The following is a 13,836-nucleotide window of genomic DNA, read 5'->3' on the forward strand; positions in this document are numbered from 1 at the left end:
GTCATTCTAAATGAGCAAGGTCCTGTAAGTGAATATGTAATGTGGTTTGAATACCCGAGGAAAAAAAAAGACATAATTCCTTTGATGTACCTCTAGTTCATAAATTCTAATTAAATCTGGTACAGCCTAGAGACTCTGTGCAAAGCACCTCGGAGGCAAAAATACGAAAACATATCTAGAAGCAAGGATAAGGAGAACACAGAATAAATATAACAGCTATCAAATAAACATATTTAAATGGACCTCTGTCGTTTCACACATTAATAATGTTCATGCCTTAACAAAAGATATGAAAAGAATATTAATTTATATGAAATGAAATGAGAAACTTCTATGGATCCCAGTACCTTCTAATAAATGTGTACATGTTATAAGTTTTTAAAGATCTGAAATCCATATAACCTGTAAAACACGGTGCAAACAAGGCCCATAAGAGACAGGGACAGTCAGAAATGTCATTACTGTTTTGATCGTTACGTAACAAAAGAACTACTTGTAAAAACGCAGCTTTAAACAACTGATTTATCAACTGCCACTTTCCTAACTCTTTGGAACAATACAAAATCATATAAACATATAAGCTAAGGTTGTATCCATGGAAAAGTGTTTCTGCAACAGCAAAACAAAACAAAACAAAAAAAAAAAAGAGCCCTCCCCAATCAGTTAGGTATTGAACTCCAGCTACTTGCTTGCTAAAAACCAATAAAGTACTGCTGTGAAGCTCGTGGAGCCAGGGGAGCTCCTCCCATCCAATGAGAATTCAGCTTTGGCACGATGGCCTGTGATGCAGCAGCTTTAGGAAGTCCACTGCATGTGAACTGGAGAGAAGCCAAGGCAGAGTCACCAAGAGAACAAGGTAAACAACTTCCCTCTCGTCTCATCTATCCTTCTTTTATCAGTTTCTCTCTCTCTCTCTCTGAACCTGAGCCATGACATTTAGCTCTTTCCGCCTGTCCCTTTCTCCGAGAACAGGAGACGGATAAACAGACGGACAGAAATGGAGAGATACGAGCTGTGCACTGATTAAAGAGAAGTCCAGCCCATAAATGACTGCGTCATCATCCCGATCTCTCCTAACTACGCAGAAACAAATGTGTCCTGGGAAGGGTTTTGCCAGATCCCAGTAGCCCTTGAGGGTAAAAAAACAAAACAAATCACATGATAAAAGTGCCACTAGCCACATGCTGTTATCTGATACAGCTGGATCCTCAACAGTCTCTGCCATCACACATACATACTTCCTGGATGCTCACTCTTTGCTTCAGCTTCATCGTAAGCTAACCACAAAAAGTAGGCCTACAGTCAACAATGTGAATATGCGTATACGTACACATGTACTTCATATGCGTGGTGACAAAACAATAAAAAATAATGTCATTTGTGTGCCTAAATTTAACAACAAACTTATTCTGCAATTTCATTTCATTTTCTATGCTGTCCACGTTGCTGCATCTGTACACACAAGTAAATGCTGGTGTATTACACATGTAATACTCTGTTTCATAATAGGTCAGACAGCGCCACGCAACCACTATATTCACCTATTTCCACTAATGTAGCCATCCGGATTTCTTGAGGTGATGTTGACAAAAAGAAGAAGGAGGAAAAAAGAAGCGTTGTTCGAATGCCTCGATAATTCTCGGCAAAACATTCCTGACTGGGCTTCGGCGTGATATTAAGAACTCTCCAGAATATTCTTTTGTTAACCCTTTTGTCGCACCTCTGCCCACCCTACGCACACCTTACCCTGCTATCATAACAAGACCTAGTGAAACTATGTCACATCTTCAGCATCCATGTTGAAACTCCGGTATCAGCTCACAGGAACTACACAGCGCGCACACAAACACACACGCTCACACACACACACACACACACAGAAAGCAGCGACAGGCAGAGCAGATCAAAACTACCAAGGAGGAAGAGGAAGAGGAGGAGAAAGGCGAGGTTATCCGAAACCACTGTGTTCACTCCAGGTGGAAACCGACTGACGATGACTCTGGGCTTCTGTTATCTCAGCTTCTGTTTCTCCCGACATGAAAAAGTGACGTAGCAACTAATCCAAAATCTCTCTCTCTTTCTCACTCTCTGGCTTGCACTCCCTCCCTCTCTGTATCTCCCTCTGCTTGGCTCTTAAAACACACGCACTCTTTATTTTCATCTTGTTGCAACAGCAGAACTGCCATTAGATTGCTACTTCGAGCTAACACATATACACAGAAACAGAATAGACCCCACACAAATGCATATGTACGTGCGCGTTCACGCACACACACGCACAGCTGTGCACACGCGCGCTTAGCCACGCAATTCCTCTTCCTGAGTGTGACGCAGCACTTAATTCTCTGTGCTTTTGTACCACTGTTGTGGCTACACAACGCAGCCTCTTGATCAAGCTGAGCCAGAAACACACTTGCTAGGTGCCAGAGAAGGCAAGTGAGCATGAGCAGACTGCAGTTAAAGGGACCAAGGCTCCCTCTCCCCCACTCTGTGACGTTGCTGTGTCCCCATTTCCCCCTATGTCCCTTATAATTGGGTCTCTCTCATTCCGCTGCCCTTCTCTCTGGCACTCTCCTCTCTGCTCTCGGCTAGAGACACACTCTGGCTTCTCTGTCTGTGAGGCAGAACTGACTGAGCCTCCTCGATCACCTGACAAGCCACTGGTTTTAAAGGCACATCACCAGAGTGTGTATCTGTTGCATAAGCACTAAAATGGTCCTTTGGCTTTTTAAAGCTGTCTAAGGAAGAATCCGACTTATCTCTGAAACAAACAGGACCCTGTTTAACACTGTGTGGCTATGCTGTATGTACCTAATATGGTGATTTACTGTAGATTCATTGTACAGGTTGTAGAATGCATATGGTTCCGCATTCAGTCGCCAAGGTCCAGATTAGAGAAGGAAAAATATATGTAGTGCAAAGTGACTGACCATCACATCCTGACTCTGACACATCAAGACCGTGAATAGCCCTACAACATATACTTCCTCTTTCAGTGCTCTCAACCTCAGTGCTGCCCTAAAGGACACACAGGGCACTGTGCTGTTAACCGTTTCATGTATATTGTGAAAAAGAATGTAAGCTTATACTTTAAAGTGATTACACTTTAAAATATAAGATCTAAACATGGGTACTACGTTAGATGTCCTTAAAAGGACTGCGATTCCCGATTTATAAATAGTCTGCTTTGATTCAGTAAAACATTAGCTGAGTTTATTTTAAGAATTCGGGTTGCAGATTGTGTGATTGTTCACATACCTCGAACAGATGTTTCTTCATTTCTAATATAAATGAGACATTGGCACTGCAGGAGGATAAAAAGAGAAAGTTAAAAACAATAACCATTAAAATCATTCTGTTTACCTTATGAAACGACTCCAGACAATCTGTTAATATTCCATTAGACACGACACTTTACCTGAACTACAGTATGGTACCTTGTGAACACTACAACTGCTATTCCTACCGACTGCGGACGATACGACAAATTCTGTCTGTGGTCTGTGGAAAGAGATAAAAACAGACGGAGTATATTATTAGATACGAACTATAAATCTATATACAGACTAGGTGAATGTATTCACAGTGTCAATATACAAAATTAGTCTGAAGAAAGCTAAGCGTAACAAAAATGATATTTGAATCTATGCAAACAATACAGGAAGCAGCGTCCGGGCAGGGCGACAAGAGGAACAAGCCTGGTTCTGTCCCTTTTATGAGCTCATCTGTCCCTATTAGGTCTGTTCACATTTCAGAAGCATAAAGTGCCCTTTATAAACTAAACTGAAACAAAAGCTTTGTCTCAGCTACCGAAAGCCAAATAAAGTTTGCTTGTCATTTCACCACCACACCTATTTATATTAGAGATACACGGCAATGTTAACACTGAACTAGTGCTTTGATTAATAATTCATCATTTTTAAAAACACGGAGGAAAATGTTTAAGCCTAACATTATAACTGCAAGTTTGTACTCAAGTGCTGAAGTGGATGTCAACTATGTTTTGAGAATATTTTTTCTACTGCAGTCCGGTCACACTGATCTCCTAAACCTTTTAGTTTTACAGTGAGTTCAAAGGCTTCATTGAGCCTCTGAAGCACAAACTAAGCTCTCTATTTTTATGCCTTAAATTTTCCATTATTCTCCAGTTGCAAGTGTAGATTTCCAGCATTTCATGTGGCTGTAAATTTTCTTCCCTAAAGCACTTGTAGCTCGTGATGTCCTAATTCCCCACTGGAGCCCAAGAACACAGAGCCCACAGCTTCACCTTACAGGATTGAGAAAGAAGAGCATTGCTAAAAGAATCAGCTTTCACCCTCGAGCTATATGGGAAATGTAAGGGAGCCGAGGGATCAAAGCATGTTTGCTCCGTGCAGACCGGTAGAAGTAGAGGGTATTGATCAGAGGATTGAGGTCTATCTGCTCCTCTAGGATGAAGATGTCCTGTGCATCTCTTGCAAAATAACTAGAAAAAGACTAAGAAGTATATTTTTCACGTTGAGCTTTACGCTATTAAGTGCAACACTTTATGTTAAGTTAACCTACTACTTTAAGATGCAGTATTTTTTTTACTTTAAGTTGCAGGTATTTCTAAACTTGGCCATCTACAAAACATAAACTTTCTAAAATTGAATAAAATGAAATAATTTCATTCATTTCCAATCTTTCTAGATATTCCAGCATTTTTGATAACTTGGGAAATGCTAAAGGGTCCAATCTGTAGCCCTCTAACAGGAACAGGAAGTTTTAGTGTGACAATGGTTGTGCTGACAGTTATATTATGTGACTTTAAGGGTACATGCTTTTAAAGTGTTGGTCCTTCCTGTCAGCTATTTATTCTCCTCATCCAGTGGGTAGTGTGTTAATTTTAGCCATGTCATCTATCAGCCATGCCTGTTCCACTTCCTAAACCTTAATCTCTCCCTTGGAAAGGTGCCCAGTCAGCTCCATTGATATTGTTTTCTGGCTGCAATGGGAACAAAGAATAAAAATCCTGAATGCAGCTGCGCATATTTTTGATCTCAGGCTAAAAAAGAAAAAGTCTAAAATCTATGTTGTCTTAAGTAAAACAAAACAGTTGTTACCTTTTATTACCTGGTTTCAAGTTGCCTCTCAGAAGTGTTAAGCATCAGTCGCTGTATCATGAAGAGACATCTGGCAGAGCTTTGCCATCGGAAGAAGCTCCTAAAAAACCATGTCAGATGGATAGATAAAAATATGATATGATCTAGAACAAAAATATTATTTAAAGGTCCATAGTTTTATATATCTAAAAACGATAAAGTAGGGTAACAAAAAGTAACATATTACATGTTAAAATGTGACATGTTGTTTGTAGGTATAATCACCAACTACTGGCCACACCCTTGACTTAACAACCTTCAAAAATATTGCAAATATCACACAGATACTTGACTTTTGGATAACATTTGATAAAAACAATGGACTACTGCTCTGTTCTGCCATTTGTTCTACAAAAAACTTGGCTGACCTGGTTTTCTGAGAAGTGTGCTGGTTCTCACCTTTCAAGGGAAGTTGAGCGTGTCTCTACTTTTGCTCTGTGAAAAGATAAACAGCAATATCAGCTGAGAGGTTAAGCATTTTTTATTTCTACGTTGAACTATGTCGTCTATTTTAACTACGTTAAATTCCAGAAACATTCCTATAGCATTTCAATCTCAACCCTGAAAATGGTCTCTTAATGTGCATTTGAAGACGTCAGCAACTCGAGTTGTTAAAAGGATTGCAGTCATTTGGAGGTTTCTAACATTACCAGGCACAAAAATGAATGAAAAATACATTCGTTACCCCTCATTTAGATGCGCAAGCTGCTGTTTCACCCTCAATCTGTAGTGTTGCATCAATGCTTCCCAATATCTGACTCATTCCAAGAACAGTGTTTAGAGAACTTTCTTGCTTCAGAACAAACTGTTCTGTAACCCTGCATAAATACGCCATCTTTTGGTGATCGAAGGTATTGCCCTCTGACGGTTTGTTTACATCAGGAATAAAAAGTGCGTATGACAGAAACCTCTGGATGGATGGAGCTGAGTCAAGGCACTGGAACAACAGGGCACACAATAAACATCAACAAACAACAAAAAATGAGCCTTTAGAAATAAATCGGGAGCAAGTTTTGAAATTAGTAACTCAAGGATGTAATTTTGCTCATGAACAGCGGAAGAAAAAAAAACATCTTACATAATTTTAAGTTTTGTCATATTTTATTGTTTATTTTCTATTACTTTCAACATGACAGTTTAAACATGTTAAGAATAAATTGTGCTATATTAGCGTGACGCACTCTGACAGGTGCAATCATAACACAATTCAAAGTCAGTATATCACGCAAAGTGACTGGAGGAGTAGTAGCTTCTCTATGGTTTACCTATTATGAATTACAGTTTTCAAGGTAAACTAGTTTTACTCCGTGTTGTAACTTAATTTTAAACTTACTCAATCAAGACACTCATGCACATGACTACACGTCCTAAATTTCAATAATTTAAATTCTGCACCCGAAATGACAAACTAAAAGTCATAAACAAACACGTTATCAACATCTTTCTCGAAAACAAATTATTACGCAGTACCGCATGGATGCACGGACCACTCACTCCGGGGGTAAATTGAAGTGCGCAACATCCTCCTGCAGTAAGCATCCAGCACACCTTCCCACCCAACTCTGCCCCTCTCACTGTCTCCGAAGAAAATGAGCCACAAATGCGCACAGACATGTTTTATAAGGGAACAGTTTGTAACAAATACTTTTTCTTTTTTTTTTCTAAATTATTTCCGGGTAACGTTGGGAAGCAACCCTGGAAACTGCGCACTGCACTATAATAATCATATCACGTTCATGCGTAATTTTTAATCGGCCTTTAATAAAACGAAACATAGCAACTGTTTTACGATTAGCTGTAGTTTTAAATAAGCAAAGCTCAACGCTAGTACAATTATATAACACAGAAAAAAAACAACCCCCCCCCCCCCCCCAAACAAACGAAGAACGTTAGTAAACATCACTAAAACAGCTCATCACCCAGAGTAGGGGCACTATAGCCTATATACATACAGATTATGTTACATGACTCATAGGAGCAGCCGGTAGATGTAAATAAACAGTTTCTTCCTGAAGATCTGATGATGAGGCTGCTTACCGACAGCGACTCTTTCGCAACCTCTCCGGTTCACTATAACTGCTTCTTCGTCGCTGATATAACCTCCCATCAACCTCTTGGTTAACATTGGCTCCAGAGTGGTCCCTTGCCCTAATGAAAACCCGTAGTCCATCGACATTTTCACAGCAACAGAATTCAACCACGCCCACTCGCACACACCCCCGTTTTCTGATTGGACGGGGCTCTGAAATACGTCGACAGGATCACGTGGTCTTGACGCATGTTTACAAACAGGCACGGGGCGGAAGTCGATACGGGCGAAGGGAGAAGAGTCCTTTCGGGAAATTTCCGGTTTAAATACGAAGTAAGAGGACATTGATATGTTGAATATATGATTAATAAGAATTTCCAAGCTCACGCAGCTGTTTATTCTGGAAAAATTGGCCTAATATGCGACGCAACGTTATCTCACTGCGTAGTAAAAACACTGCATCAACAGTGCTTTGAAAAACTCTCCAGCCATCCATTGTTTCTTAATGTTGTTTTTAAGGAGTGAGACTTTCTTGTATTTTTAAGTGGGCTTGGGGAAAACTTCTACAGGCTTTCTGAGGATCTTCCAATTTTTTTTAAACCACTTAAAACGAATCTGTGAATGATTCAAGCAGGAGAAGACTGACGGAAGGGATGAATCAGTGATATGTCTACATGTAAAAGACAACTTCGTAAAGAAGCAACTTTAAATTGTATTTTTAAGGACTAGTGGTCTGCCAAAAAAAAAAGAAAAAGCCATTTTTTAGCTGAATCTATGAAAAATATCAAGATAACAATGGGGCAGGCATGGGTCTCCCACACTGTGGGGAAAGAACTGCCAGATTTTGACCCATCATGAAGCAGTCTGATTGAAAAGGGGCTCAGCTTTTAGCATGATAATGAACCAGAAAAATGCTGCTAATGCACAAAGGCATACATAGAAAACACACTAGAGAAAACTATCAGTCATCGACTGTACCTCAACATTATTGCAGTACTGTTGGATGATCTTTGACCTTTGAACATTCTTCAAGAAGCCTGGAGAACTACTACTTAAAAAAATGGCAAGAAAGCTTGTTCAAGACATTTGATGAAGTTTAATGAAGAAAAAAATGTGTTCAATACAAATGTTGACTTTCAAGCTCATTAGAATTATACAGATTCTGTTTTTGCCTTATATATTTTATTTCCATATGCGTTTTAACAAAGCCCCATATTTCTAGTTTCCCACCAAATTATAAAGAAATGAAAGACAGCCTAAGACTTTTGAACAGTACTGTATGTAAAAGCTATTCAAATACAGTGTAATGAAAAAGGAATTTGTCTTCTTACTGATTTTGTCAATTTCTCTATTTTAAACTAAACTGTTTCAGTTCAACAGAAAACAATAATTATAAAAGTCCTGGAACAAGCTTTTAATGATAGTTATATTTATTAAACTAAAAAAGGAAACTATTCTACCACTTAGTTTATCACATAGCTTAATGTTGGCTAAACAGTCTCACCGGTACCTTGCTGTCCCAAAATTAAATAGAAACAATAGAAGAAGATAAAAGGAAAGAAGCTGATTGAAATATATATCTGGAAAGGCCTACAAAACTTTGGATACATTGTCCACACACAGAAATGACTTGGAACAACATTTACCTTTCCCAGGAGTGGCAGCTTATCCAAAAATCCTTCTGTGACAGCTCATTGAGGAAGTTACAAGATATCTAATGAAAGCATACAAGGAGCAGGCTGTTTTCATATCAGTAAAGGTCAGACTTCACTGATCAAAAGACAGTGGAAAATCAGCTATGGAACAGTGGCAGTGCAAAAACAATTGCTAACCAATAAGAATACAAAAGGCTTTTGTGAATTTGCCAAAACACAAACTGAGGATCCTTAAATCTTTTTTGTAGATGGGAGAGTGCTCCGTCCACCCAGTGGTTGAAAATTCAACTGCTCAATAGAAAGTGGTCTCATTATATTTTGGGTAAATCAAACACAAAATTCTATAAACAGAACATAATATGTATTACGATGAAACATGGAGGTGGCAAACTAAAGTTATTGGGGTGTCTTTGCTTAGGTAGCATTATTAGAAGGCATAGCACACATTTACACTGCAGATGATAACCAGCCTCATCTATCCATGAAATCCGATGGCAAACACCAAAACCTTTAGTTAATCCGAAATGCTGCAGTGAGAGTACTGATAGGGGCTAGAAAGAGAGCATATTTCTCCCATATTGGCTTATCTTCATTCACTCTGTTAAATCCAAAATTGGTCTTGAACAACCCCATCTTATCTTAAAAATGCCATAGTACCATATCGCCCCAGTAGGGCACTTTGCTCTCAGACTGATGGGTATCAGTCTGAGAGTATTACACTGTACAATAGGAGGCAGAGCTTTAAGCTTTAGGCCCCTCTTCTGTGCAACGAGTTTAGATTTTGGGGAACAGGTGCTCTGTCTACTTTTAAGATTAGGCTTAAAAGTTTATGATAAAGCTTGTAGTTAAGGCTGGATCAGGTGACCCTGAAACCTCCCTGCTGCAATGAGCCTAGGCTGCTAAGGGCCTCACGTGATGGGAGTTTTTCCTCCCCACTGTTTCCAAGTGCTGCTCATAGGAGATCATCTGACTCATGGGTTGTTGGTTTTTTTTGTATTACTGTAGGGTCTTCACCTTACAATCACTTTGAGGCAAGTGCTGTTGTGATTTGGCGCTATATAAATAAAAATGAATTGGGTGAACTGCTATCAGTCCCTGAGCTGAAACTCAAGCAAAGTTGGGTAATGCACAGCCTCAATGATCCCAAGCATAAGACCCGATTCACCTTTAAATGTCTCAAAAGGAATACAATTTAAGCTTCTGGAGTTCACTCATCAAAGCCCAGGCCTAGACATAATCAGTGGACTATAAAAGCACAGTTCATCTACTAAAACCCTCCAGTGTCAGCTGAACCAAATAAAGGGTCAACTTCTGTGCCACTTGTCCAACGATTAGCACGTACATCCAATAAGTAAATAAATAAATAAAATCAGGAGCATGAAAAAATACACGTTTCATGTAAAACTAAATACCTAAATGAAGCAATAATGCTATTTTTGGTACACATTTGGGATGCGAAATGACTTTACACAGTCATCAGTGCGCCGTTTGATATTTCAAATGTACTTACTTGTTTCGGTGTGACCACAAGTGGACATGCGTGTTTTTCAAATGTCCTCACGTCCTGGGTCTCTACTTGTTCCCCATTCAGCCGTTGAATTAGCGATAGCAAGGCTATTTCCACACAACGCACTCGCTGCATCGAAGCCTCGTCTATATTTAAATTAAATGCGCAGCATTTCTGTGCTAATTGCTAGCCTTCTTCCACAGACACGAACGCATCCGTCTGACAGGTTGGTCTTAAAAAAACAACCCAAAGCTAATCTAGCTCAACTCCTAGCCTGGCAGTTTCCCAATTTCTATAAAAACTTCGAGCTTGGCCAAATAATGTCCGAAGGCTATTAAGAGTAATAAAATTATCTGTAGTGATTTCCTCCTTAAGATACATTTGACCACATATTATGAGAATTTACCAGTAATTTCTGGTGCACACTTTCTAGTGCTAAGGTCAATAACACGACACTGTATCATGTTAAAAAAAATTAAGCGTTTGAAGATGTTAAGCTTCTTAATTTCTCATCTGGTGCTGTATAATAGTGACACTGTGATGTCTCCTCTTCTTCCTGAGGTTGGTTAGGGTTGTACGTTATCAGTGGTGGTGGTATGATATAGTTTCACCAGCATTGAATCTAGTGGATCGACTCATATCAAAGGAGGAAAGAAGAAAAAATAGGGGCAGAAGAGAGAACCAAAAACTGAGTTTTAACACATTCACACATTATATAAACATAAAATTGGACTCACATGTTCAAAAGTAAGCATGCATTTTTTTTAATAGCCTGGAATCATCTCAGTGTGAAAGTAAAGTAAATGTGAAGTAAATGAGAGAATCCATTGTTGGATCTGCAGCACTTTTCCCCGGTCGGATTGACTTGCAGGTGTGCACTTGGCTGAAGTGTGCGAAGAAACTGTAGTCCATGTATCTCACATGGTATGGCCGTGGATTGGGCATAGCTCCCTGGATCACAGCGGGACACTCACCTGATACATGGATGTCTCTGTTCCTTTGGCTTCTCTCACTATGCAGCAAATTACCCTCTATTTGTGTGTGACATCTTTTAAGATACTACTGCGTAACTTGCTTCTTGTTTTCAGTAGCAAACTTGCGGAGGGTGTTGCATAAGAGGAGGTTTCGGTTCTGGTAGCCGCATCCATCTCTTCACAGGATGTATTCTTTATATGAGGAGTTTTCTTCAAGAAAACGTACAATGCATGAAGCAAACTTACTGGCAGAGAGGCCAATAACTCAAATGGCAAAGGTAAATTGTTGCATCACATGATGCCTTGTCATAGATGGTAAAGTTATGTGCGCTTAGTTTTGTTTTATAAAAAACAAAAGGCAAAAGCTTGAAGCTTGTGGCAGAGCAGGGAGACCCTGTAGGTCAATACATGTAACCACTTGGATTTTTTATTGTCAGTTTCCTTCATAGCCTACACAGTCTTTTTTCATGCGTCATTCGTCCCACATGGCAGCACTGTTGTTCCCTGCTTTAAATGCACAAAAAGTATACTAGGGACAGATTTAAGTCTTTTAATATTTTTTGAACACTTGCATTGACAGAGACTGGATTCCACACTGGATTTAATGGTTTGCAGAGGAGTGTGTGAAGGTACAGTGACCTACAGGGATGCTCCAGAAGAAAGGTCTTGAGGAAGTCCTGCTGTTCTGTCTAACTCCTCACCTTTGCTTTCTACGTCTTCTCTGGAATTTTCCCTCTTCTTCCTACCCACTTCAAAAAACACCACTGCTTAATGCCAAAGATCAACAGGAGTATTTGCTGGCAAACTGATTCTTCTACCGTCCACCACAAGGTGGCAAAAAAACTGATGTTGACCTCCTGGGTTCAGTTGCTTCTGTTCATCACTGGTTCACACTGCTCTCCTACACCAGCGGTTTAACAAAGTGTTTCCTTTCAGTCCAGTTTGTCCCCAAAATACTAGTATAAGACCGGCCTCTCATTCAGATTTTTTTCTGGACATTCATCCAGGTCCTTGGATTTGCCCTCTTTCTTGGCCTTCCCCGACAAGCCACACTGTGTTAACCTACATCAACATATTCACCTAGCACAATGGCAGCAGAAGATTCATATTCATTACTTTCAAGTAAATAAAAAAAGATTGCAGAACATAGGATTTGATTTAGTGTTTTACCCAACGTCAACATAGTTGAGCACTGCTTTAGTCTGCATAAATTAATTCTTCTTAAACTTTGTTAGTACTGTTTGTTCTTCGTGTTCTCTTTTCTGACATCACAACAAGATGAGTAATAAAAACACAGCTTCATGGTTTAACATAGATTATTGATTGGACCGAGACCTGTGAAGCACTTTGAATTGCATTTTTTTTTTTTTAAAGCAAAGGCTCTATAAATCTACTACATTTATTTTCATTAGTTATTTGAGTTCTTACACCTGAGAGTAGAATGAGCACATTACATTTATAAAAAGTCAAAAGTGGCGATACATGTTTTTTGATGGACAGCAATGCTATGTTGGCACATCCAGCTGGTAAGTTCAGTGAGTAGCTACTTTTCAATTTTAAGATGTTCCTGTAACTTTTTTCCGTACAGTTTCCCCGTGTTGGCTCTATGAAGATTAATTTGTTTTTAAATCATTTTATTATCAGGCACAAAGAGATAGATTAACTGGATCTTTTACCTCCAGTACCAAGGCATTAATGTATAATATTTCTGCAGATATTAGGCTTGAATGTTGCTGTCTCTTCATTGTTGGCCATTCCTCTGTGGAAAATTATGCTTGAAAAAACTGATCATCAAGTTGTAGAGTCAAGTGAAGAATGTCCATATGTTGAGCTGATGGTGAACAGCAGCAGTAGCTGTGTCTGTCGGCCTGCTTCCGGAGAGAACAAAAAAAAAAGAATAGGCTGTTTATTGCGTTTTTAACTTTGAGTTTGCAGTTTGGCCCTAAGGCCACAGCAGGGGGCATCCTAACCCAACAATATCACATTTACTTTCCAGTCCATTCTTAACTCTAGTTTGGAAAAGCACCTCATGCAAGTCACTTGAAGAATGTTGTGTTTCTGTATACACCTACTTTATAGTGGGTAGCTGAGAAGTGTTTTGAGGCTAAAATGAGGTATTTTTTATTAGCCTAATAAATTAGACCTAAAATGTGGGGTTATTGTGTAGTTTGTCTGGTGTAGTGATTTTGTAAACTCGTAACTGGTTTTGTAAATAATTGTTCTACTGCAATCAACTGTGCTCAGGCTTACTACAGTTTACTAAAGGGTGATATGTGCCTTCTGGATTGTTGCATCACTGGAAACAAGAGGCAATGTTTTCCAGATTCTTTCCTACAGCAGATGTTGGTAATAGACAACAATATCACAGAGAGATTTGCAGGAAACAGATGGAATATCAATTCAAGTTTCCGTTGTTACATGTTGTCTTGGTTTCTATGGAGACAAAATGTGAAATATCACCTTTTCAGTTTGAATTCGTTACTTTCAAAATGCACCACAGAAAAATCCTCAGAAAAATCTATTGCAAACTATTGTATGACCTGAAATG

General features: G+C 39.2%; 1 long non-coding RNA gene across 1 annotated transcript; it reads right to left on the reverse strand.

Annotated features, from left to right (window-relative positions):
• Window positions 1–3,610: 3,610 nt before the first annotated feature.
• Window positions 3,611–7,307, reverse strand: LOC146685095 (uncharacterized). Its single transcript, XR_014917136.1, has 3 exons — window positions 7,161–7,307; window positions 5,523–5,558; window positions 3,611–5,184 (listed from the first exon to the last, which is right to left on the reverse strand). It is a non-coding gene; the product is annotated as an uncharacterized LOC146685095 (long non-coding RNA).
• Between the last annotated feature and the right edge of the window lie 6,529 nt (window positions 7,308–13,836).

This window comes from Copadichromis virginalis, linkage group LG20, assembly GCF_057382275.1.
Source record: "Copadichromis virginalis isolate Kocher_CV1m ecotype Utaka linkage group LG20, C_Virginalis_male_GT1.1, whole genome shotgun sequence".
In the NCBI taxonomy this organism is placed as follows: Eukaryota; Metazoa; Chordata; class Actinopteri; order Cichliformes; family Cichlidae; genus Copadichromis; species Copadichromis virginalis.